A 9,583-nucleotide genomic window follows, 5' to 3' on the forward strand; every position below is an offset into this window, starting at 1 on the left:
GTTCAAGTTAATGTTACAGGTACTCAACACAATATTGCAGGTGATCACGTGACATGCCATTTTTTTCTTCTACATAGGCAATGAATAATCTGGAAAAAGCAAAATATTCCAGTTTTTTTTATTTAACAAGTAGTATTACAGCCGTAACTAACAGAATATAAACTGGATCTTGGCACACTGACAAAGATGTTCAATTTTCTTTCATCTCTGGACTTGGATGACTACCACCAGCATACGACTATGCTTTAGCGAACACCACCCTCCCAAGGAACCTTGAAGTTGAAGTAACTATGAGATTTTCCACCAGCCAGTGCCTAAACGATGAACGAAATAATGGTGCCGCCGGAACTCAGCATAGGTACGAAGTCTAGTGTTGCAGATTTCCTCCGGGCACTTGAAAGTTTGGCTCAACCTCAACTTGTGCTCATTCAAGTAGTGTTCACTCATCTGTTCAGCCAAAGCTAGAAGTCAGAAAATCAAATTAATATATGCAACAATTAGTATTAGAAAGATTCATACATCATGTATCTGCACTCGACAACAGTACATCCCCTCCAAACAGCACAAATGACAGACGAAGTTCTTCTAATAGCATTGTGTGAGTGCTTGGCAATACTCAGCATAGAGGTTCACCTCAGACTCAGGTACGAGTTGCTGTTGAACGATCTATGAACTAAAAAACCAGTCATTTAAAATACTAGCAGAATAATCTAAAGGTACAAGAAGTACTCTAATTAAAACTAGAAGTCTTCGATGGATTTGTTATTCGAGATAGGCAGATAATAACCTATTCTTCAAAAAAATAATAGACCATTCTTCAAAAAAGCCTTATCTCTCAGTTCCACCCTTCACAAGAACCAATCGAATACCCTTAGCTGCTTTTGTTGAGCTAAATGAAAATATTGGATTGGTTGGTAGTACCCTGATGTATGGTCCATGTCGCGAGCCTATAACCGCTGGAGCTAATCGTCATCATAACTAATGCTGGAAAACATTTCAAGTTGTTTGTGTTCTATTAGTTTTCTCCAAGGTGTCGTCTAAGCGAAGATGTTGGATACTCATATGTTGGCAACTCAGAACTGAAGTGTCACAAAAACTGATGACATGTTAACTAAGATCTGAACAACTGGATTGATTTTAGTTTGAATTGAAGTACTGTACAATATGCACCAGATTTTAGTTTCAATGTTGCGATCAGTATTCCCATTGAAACTAAAATAAATGCTATTTTGATTTAGTGAGATCTCAAATAAAACACTTTGCTCGTAAAAAGAAACAATCATTCGCTTAGACGACCCCGTGCTGTAATAACACTGCTCGTAAAAGGAAACAATCATTCTACTTTGTTTCAGCATGTACTATTGGTTGTCACACAAAATTAGATCCCAAAAGAACGAGTGTTATTGCAGTGAACACACCTTAGCAAACATCAGTTCTGCCTGGAGACAGGAACGAGTTGTGAAGGTTCAAAGTTGGTTGTAATTACTAAGGACAGAGATATTGCATCTGAGGAAGTTTAAGTGTTTACTGCCAAAGTTTAGTTTTATAGCTAAATGTTGGCATGTCCGGCTACGTTTAACTCAATAAGTTATAAGGACTCAAGTATAAAGAGGCATATAAAGGACTACATTTTAAGGAATCAACGAGAGATTGCCTTATGTGTAGAGGAATATCGTCTACAGGTTTAGCTGATGGTTTATTCTTCTGCAGCCATTCTTCCCATTCAGCTATTCTGCTCATTTTTTGCAGCATGTTCTGGCGAATCTCCTTGTTCTGTGAATACTTAAAAGCATAGTGCACTGGAGTCCTTTTGTTCACTTTCTTCTTCTTCCCCTTCCCATTGGGTGGAGTATCTTCATCGTCAACCAGAGTGATATCTTCTTTGCTCGGTAAAATGTCTGAGGAAATAGAGGCAATCAATCGTCGATAGTTCAATTCACCCAGTTAACAATAGCAGTACACTGTTTTCAGATAAGAGGAAAAACAATTACCTGTTGGATGACTTGGTCTTTGTTTAGTTTCAATGTTAGCAAGCATCTTACTAAGTTGTTCTTGAACATCGGACGTCCTACCTTCACGGCAGTCCCCTGGGGTGCAACCAACAGGAACATCATGCTCTCCCGGGTCGTCGGGGTTATGGATACCAAGAGCTCTCCGAATAATGGCAGCTGCAGACTCATCTTGGTCAACCGAAGAATATATCTCGGCAAGGAACTTTGCGATTATGATAGATCGTCTGAAATCAGCTGATGCTTCATGTAGCATCCCTATCAACTCCCTTAACATTGCCAAATGCTGTGGTCCATCCACTGATATAATGTAGTGCAGGTCGACATAACCTGCTAGCATTCTTGCTCTAGCACAGTAGCCGTATGTTGCAGATAGTTTTCTTGCCTCCTCTCTTGCTGCAGCAAAATCCCCAGTAACAACCTCAAGCAAGATCTCCCCCACTTTAGCAGGAACGAGCTGATCGCAAACAAACTCCATGATCTTTTGGAGGTTCTCTTTAGCTTTGGCTCTTGCTTTGGCAATGTTGTCCTTGGGCGACGAATGAATGAGCTGATAGCCATGTTCGAGCCCATCAAGCTTTGGGTTGGCGTGCTTGGTCTGACGATGTCTATTTCCGTGTTTCGTGCGCCTGAGAATGTCATACCAGACATGATGCTTTGCAGGGTCATCTGGATCAATCATCGTACTAGCACAGACAAACTCCTTTTGGACATCAGCAATGCAGTCAGTCATCCCGTTTGCATGAAGGAACACAACAGATAAAACTTCCGTGGCGAAGGGAAGCCTGATCTCTGGGAGGGCTTCCTGCTCAATGTCACCGAGCTTTGCAAGACACATCAGCTCATTCCCTCGGGAGACAGGGGTTACGATGCAGCGGGGCGCGAGCCGTCTGGCCTCCGTGAAGTAGGCCAGGGCTAAAACTGAGTGCTGCCTGGACTGGCGCAGCACATCCTGATGTTGAGCATTGGACCCAAGTTCAAACAGTTCTGAACTGAACATGCTGTGCACATCTTGTTGAGTAAATAGGCAATTTTTCGAGTAAATTAATCCATGGAATAATTACTAACATGGCATTGACTAGGTTTATGACATACTGATCACGGAGTATACTAGCAAGTACTACACATATAGCAGAAACATCTACGCATATAGGCAGTATTACTAGTGCAGACAGAAACATGAGAGAGATAAACATATCATACCCTCTGATCGGCCAGTTGGCCGTAGCAGCGGCGGCGGCGGCGGCAGTATCCTCTGCCGTCTTCTTCTCGGCTTCCTCGCGGAGACGGTCAGCTTCGCTTGGCGAAGACATGGCGATGACGAGGGCGACGCGGACGTAGACGAAGTAGACGGACGGAGGCGAGCAGTCGCGTGATCGCTCCCCAAAAACCTAATCGCCCCTCTCCCGTACAGGAACCGAAGAGGCGAGGTTTCGGAGGCCTGCTCTCCCGTCGACCGTGTACGCGGTAAACGGGATGGAGTCGCCGGCGGCAGCAGCAGTCAAGGAACGAACGCGTGAGGCAGATGTGATCTGATTCTCGTGACGGCTAGGGTAGGCGGTCACGTGCTTATAAAGGCGGCTGGGTGGAGAGACGTGGGCCGAACCCACGTCCGAGTCGGTAACAGCCCACGATCCGACGTCTCGGATCGTGCCGTGTCCGTATTCTCCGTTACTGACCGGCAAAAATAAGCGCGTAGGTATGAGCTCGGCTCGGCTCATTCCCGCAACCCGCGGCGCGTCGTGACGAGGAGTGCGCGAGGGCACCTTCTCTTCTCACTCTCCAATAACATGTGGAAGAGAGACCCTTATAAAGGGGTCCAAACTCTCCTCCACTAGCGGGGTGGGACTAAACTTCCCACCACCTTGTCATGCCACCACCTACATGGGCCCTTGGAGATTTTTCTGAAATTCTCTAATGGGCCTAAAGCCCACCTTCAAATTTCAACAATCCCCCACCAGATCTCAAGGGCACATCGTGTTCCCTCGTTCCAATCACTGTTTTAATATACCAACATTTCAGTGAAGACCTGTTAAGGTTGAGCTTCACCTAGAACAAGTAGCTACACCCCTTTACAACTGAACAATGGACTATGCCTTGAATTGTCAGTTTGGCGTAAAGGAGCTTTACCACAAGTCTTACTAGTACTAGACTGCCGAAGGTGACCCCTCGGGTGGAGCATATTAGTCACACTCCTGGCCTATTCATGAGTTTACTAGAGATCACCCAAACCTCATAGACTGTGACCAGCAGTCAAGCTCATATAGGTGTGTTCCTCCAAAGATCGCTCTGTAGGACAACATCTTGCTTACATATAAGCTTTAGAACACATTAAGACAGTAGTCATCCTACCATACAGTATCCGAGAGTATTGCATCTCTAACGGAGTGGGTTAGTAAAGTTACTCTCCTCAGTTCACCACTGGCTTGTTTTCCCAGGTCCTACTTCACGGGATCTCCGATCATATAGGTTGGGTTACTACCATGGCAACTCATGTGGGTCTCATACCCATCTCCCTCGATGCACTATCTATCACAACACATGATAGCCCTTTAGTAAAGGGATCTGTCAGATTCTTAGCCGTTTGGATATAATCCAACGCTATCACTCCGGAGTTTCTCAAACGTCTGACAGACTTCAATCTCATTCTTATATGTTTGTTGGACTTCATATTGTCCTTTGAACTCTTCACTTTAACAATAACCGTCTGATTATCGCAGTTCATAAGGATAGCCGGAACCGGCTTCTCAACCACAGGTAAGTCCATCAAAAGATCTCAAAAAAATTCTGCTTCGACACCAGATGTGTCTAATGCTGTTAATTCTGCTTCCATTGTCGATCTTGTTAAGATCGTTTGCTTGCAAGACTTTCAGGAAACAACACCACCCCCAAGAGTAAACATATACCCAGTAGTGTCCTTCATCTCATCAGCATCAGAGATCCAATTCGCATCAGTATACCCTTCAAGTACCGATGGGAATCCCGTATAGTGAAGCCCGTGGTTGACAGTACCATTCAAGTAGCGCATAATTCTTTCAACAGCACGCCAATGAACATCGCCCGGGTTTGCAACAAACCGGCTAAGTTTGCTCACAGCAAACGCGATGTCAGGCCTCGTTGCGCTAGCTAGGTACATAAGTGAACCGATAATTTGAGAGAATATCAATTGATCTATAGCCATGCCTTTAAACTTTCTAATAAGCACACTAGGATCATATGGTGTTTGAGAATTTTTGCAGTCTGAATATCCAAAGCGACTCAAAATCTTCTCAACATAGTGGGATTGCAGAAGTGTAATCCCACCCTCATCATCTCTCAACAGCTTGATGTTTAAGATAACATCAGCCACCCCAAGGTCCTTCATCTCAAAGTTTTGAGACAGAAAATACTTAACCTCCTCAATTACTTTGAGGTTGGTTCCAAATATCAGTATGTCATCAACATACAAGCACAATATAACTCCTTCGCCCCCACCATGGCGATAGTATACACATTTGTCAGCTTCATTAACAACGAAGCCAACAGATGCGAGAGTTGTATTAAACTTCCCATGCCATTGCTTAGGTGCTTGTCTCAGACCATATAAAGATTTCAGCAACTTACACACCTTTCCTTCCTGACCTTCTATCACAAAGCCATCTGGCTGTTGCATATAGATTTCCTCATTTAGCTCTCCATTCAGGAAAGCCGTCTTAACGTCCATTTGATGAACGAGAAGACCATGAGAGGCCGCCAATGAGAGTAGTACTCGAATGGTGGTCAGTCTAGCCACAGGTGAATAAGTATCGAAGAAATCTTCTTCTTCTTTCTGGGCATAGCCCTTGGCCACAAGCCTAGCCTTGTACTTTTCAATCGTACCATCGGGCCTAAGCTTCTTTTTGAACACCCACTTGCATCCCAATGGTTTGCAACCATAGGGACGATCAGTGATTTCCCATGTCCCGTTAGCCATGATGGAATCCATCTCGCTACGGACCGCAGCTTTCCAGTAATCAGCATCTGGAGAAGCATACACTTCTGAAATAGAAGTGGGATTATCATCCACGAGGTATACGAAGAAATCATCACCAAAGGTCTTTGCAGTCCTTTGTCTCTTGCCCCTACCACGAGCTTCCTCGTCATCCTCCTTAGGATTTTCATCATGTGTTTGTTCATAGTATTCCATAGGAATGGCAGGCTCAGGAGTTATCTCAGATTCCTGTCTAGAAGTGCTTTGCACATCTCTCATGGGAAATATATCCTCAAAGAATGTAGCATCCCTCGACTCCATTATTGTACCGACCTTCACGTCAGGTACCTCAGATTTCACTACTAGAAATCTATAGCCTATGCTATTCTTAGCGTATCCCAAATTAACGCAGTCCACAGTCTTTGGTCCAAGCTTACGCTTCTTGGGGATCGGTACATTGACTTTCGCCAAGCAGCCCCAAGTACGTAAGTACGAGAGCGTCGTCCTTCTCTTCGACCACTCCTCGTAGGGAGTGACCTCATCATCTTTTGTAGGAACTTTATTCAGGACATGACTCGCGGTCAATATAGCCTCCCCCCACCATGCCTTGGATAAACCCGATGTATCTAACATGGCGTTAACCAAATCAGTTAGAGTACGGTTTTTCCGCTCGGCAACCCCATTTGACTGGGGTGAATAGGGAGGCGTCCTCTCATGAATAATGCCGTGTTCCGCACAAAATGAATCAAATTCGTTTGAGAAGTACTCTCCACCACGATCAGACCGGACTCGTTTAATTTTCTTTTCAAGTTGATTCTCAACTTCTGCCTTATAGATTTTAAAGTAGTGTAGAGCCTCATCTTTAGTATTTAACAGATACACATAGCAAAATCTAGTGGAATCATCTATCAATGTCATGAAGTATTTCTTTCCACCTTTAGTCAACACACCATTCATCTCACAAAGATCAGAATGTATGAGTTCTAATGGTGCTAAGTGTCTCTCCTCTGCAGCCTTGTGAGGCTTGCGAGGTTGCTTTGCTTGCACACATGAATGGCACTTAGAACCTTTGGCTAAAGTGAAAGTTGGGATTAAATTCAGTTTTGCTAGCCGCGACATAACACCGAAACTTATGTGACAAAGACGTGAATGCCAAACCTCAGATTCATTAACACTCGAATGAATATTGTTCACGACTTTATTACAAAAATCTGCAAGAGAAAGGCGGAACAGACCTCCGCATTCATAACCTTTTCCAACGAAAAGTCCATATTTCGTAACTACTACTTTATTAGACTCGAATACCAACTTAAACCCTTCTCTACACAGAAGGGAGCCACTAACGAGATTCTTCTTGATGGCGGGGACATGCTGCACGTTCTTCAGCTGCACGATCCTTCCCGAAGTAAACTTTAGATCGACCGTGCCAACACCAAGAACAGAAGCACTCGCGCCATTCCCCATCAATACGGACCCGCGACCGGTGGCCTGATAAGAAGAGAACAATGATAAGTCAGCACACACATGAATATTTGCCCCCGTGTCCACCCACCAATCGGTGGACTGACAAACTGTAAATACAGTAAGTAAATTACCGTACCCAGATGCACCACTTTCATTGTTGCCCACAATCATGTTGGCAGACTTGGAGTCCTGCGCCGGCTTCTTGTACTTGTTTGGGCATTTGTTCGCCCAATGTTCCTCTGAACCACAAGTATAGCAGCCATCTCCCTTCTTATTCTTCTTGAAGGGCTTCTTTCCCTTCTTCTTGAAGTCGGTATTCTGTTGGACAAAATTCTTTCCCTTGGGCTTGTGAGAATTGAAGTTCCTCTGATGTACCATATTGGCAGCAGAAGAGCTTTCCACCGCTTTTCCATTGGAGTCCTTTGCTCTCGAGTTCTGCTCAACACTCAGATGGCCGATGATGTCCTCTACTGAGAATTCACGCCTCTGATGTTTCAGAGTAGTAGCAAAGTTCCTCCATGAATTAGGGAGCTTAGCAATTATACAGCCCGCGACAAACTTGCCCGGCAAATTGCACTTAAGAACCTCAAGTTCCTTAGCTATGCATATTATCTCATGAGCTTGTTCCAATACAGAACGGTTGTCAACCATCTTGTAATCGTGGAACTGCTCCATAACATACATCTCACTCCCAACATCGGTGGCCCCGAATTTAGATTCGAGCGCCTCCCACAAGTCCTTGGCAACATGCATATGTAAATATGCATCAACCAGCTTATCTCCGATCACGCTAATGACTGCTCCAAGGAATAGGACGGTGGCCTCCTTAAACATCTTCTCCTGTTCAGGAGTGATAGTTTCCGTAGGAGTGACACCGGCTACCCAGAACACGTTCATAGCAGTGAGCCATAAGGTGGTTCTCGTTTGCCAACGCTTGAAAAAAGTACCGGTAAACTTATCCGGTTTCAGTGCAGCAGCAAAACCATTACTCGAAAAATTCCTACAGACATTAGGTTTTTGGATTGTTGAGTAAATAGGCAATTTTCCGAGTAGATTAATCCATGAAATAATTACTAACATGGCATTGACTAGGTTCATGACATACTGATCACGGAGTATACTAGCAAGTACTACACATATAGCAGAAACATCTACGCATATAGGCAGTATTACTAGTGCAGACAGAAACAGGAGAGAGATAAACATATCATACCCTTGGAGATTTTTCTGAAATTCTCTAATGGGCCTAAAGCCCACCTTCAAATTTCAACACATCTCCGGCCAAGTTTAGCGCAACCGTGGAGCGCGGGTGGGCGACGACGAGCGCGTCGGCGAGTGGAAACGCTTTCGCGAGTGCCACGAGTGGCGACGTGTCGTTCGTACCCCCGTCGCCGTGTAGCATCATGGCGATGTCCCGGCATTGGTTTCTGATGGCCTGGCTTTCCAGGCTCATCTTGGCGCGTTGCCTCCTGCTGACGATCATGGTCGCAGACGCAGATGGTGAAGCGAGCGCGTCAGCCTTGGTGGGCTGCGCCTCGGTGGGATGCTCGTCGTCGTTGGTATCTCCGCTTTCACCACGGCGACTCCCAGGCGCCTCCGCGAGCACCTCGTCGCGGGCGAGCCCCATGGGCATGGCACCCACTCCTTGGTTGCTGCTGATGATGTCGGTCGCAGGCGGTGAAGCCTCCGAGTTCGCCGGGTGCGCCTGGGCGAGAACCTCGTCGTCATCGGCGTCGCGGTTTTGACGACGGCGACTCCCAGGCGCCTCCGCGAGCACCTCGTCGCGGGCGAGCCCCATGGGCATGGCACCCACTCCTTGGTTGCCGCTGATGATGTCGGTCGCAGGCGGTGAAGCCTCCGAGTTCGCCGGGTGCGCCTGGGCGAGAACCTCGTCGTCGTCGGCGTCGCGGTTTTGACGACGGCGACTCCCAGGCGCCTCCGCGAGCACCTCGTCGCAGGCGAGCCCCATGGGCATGGCACCCACTCCTTGGTTGCCGCTGATGATGTCGGTCGCAGGCGGTGAAGCCTCTGAGTTCGCCGGGTGCGCCTAGGCGAGAACCTCGTCGTCGTCGGCGTCACGGTTTTGACGACGGCGACTCCCAGGCGCCTCCGCAAGCACCTCGTCGCGGGCGAGCCCCATGGGCATGGCACCCACTCCTTG

General features: G+C 46.3%; 1 pseudogene; it reads right to left on the reverse strand.

Annotated features, from left to right (window-relative positions):
* Positions 1 to 288: 288 nt before the first annotated feature.
* Positions 289 to 3,009, reverse strand: LOC123425411 (annotated as a pseudogene).
* Between the last annotated feature and the right edge of the window lie 6,574 nt (positions 3,010 to 9,583).

The sequence above is a fragment of the Hordeum vulgare genome, chromosome 2H, assembly GCF_904849725.1.
Source record: "Hordeum vulgare subsp. vulgare chromosome 2H, MorexV3_pseudomolecules_assembly, whole genome shotgun sequence".
Taxonomy (NCBI): Eukaryota; Viridiplantae; Streptophyta; class Magnoliopsida; order Poales; family Poaceae; genus Hordeum; species Hordeum vulgare.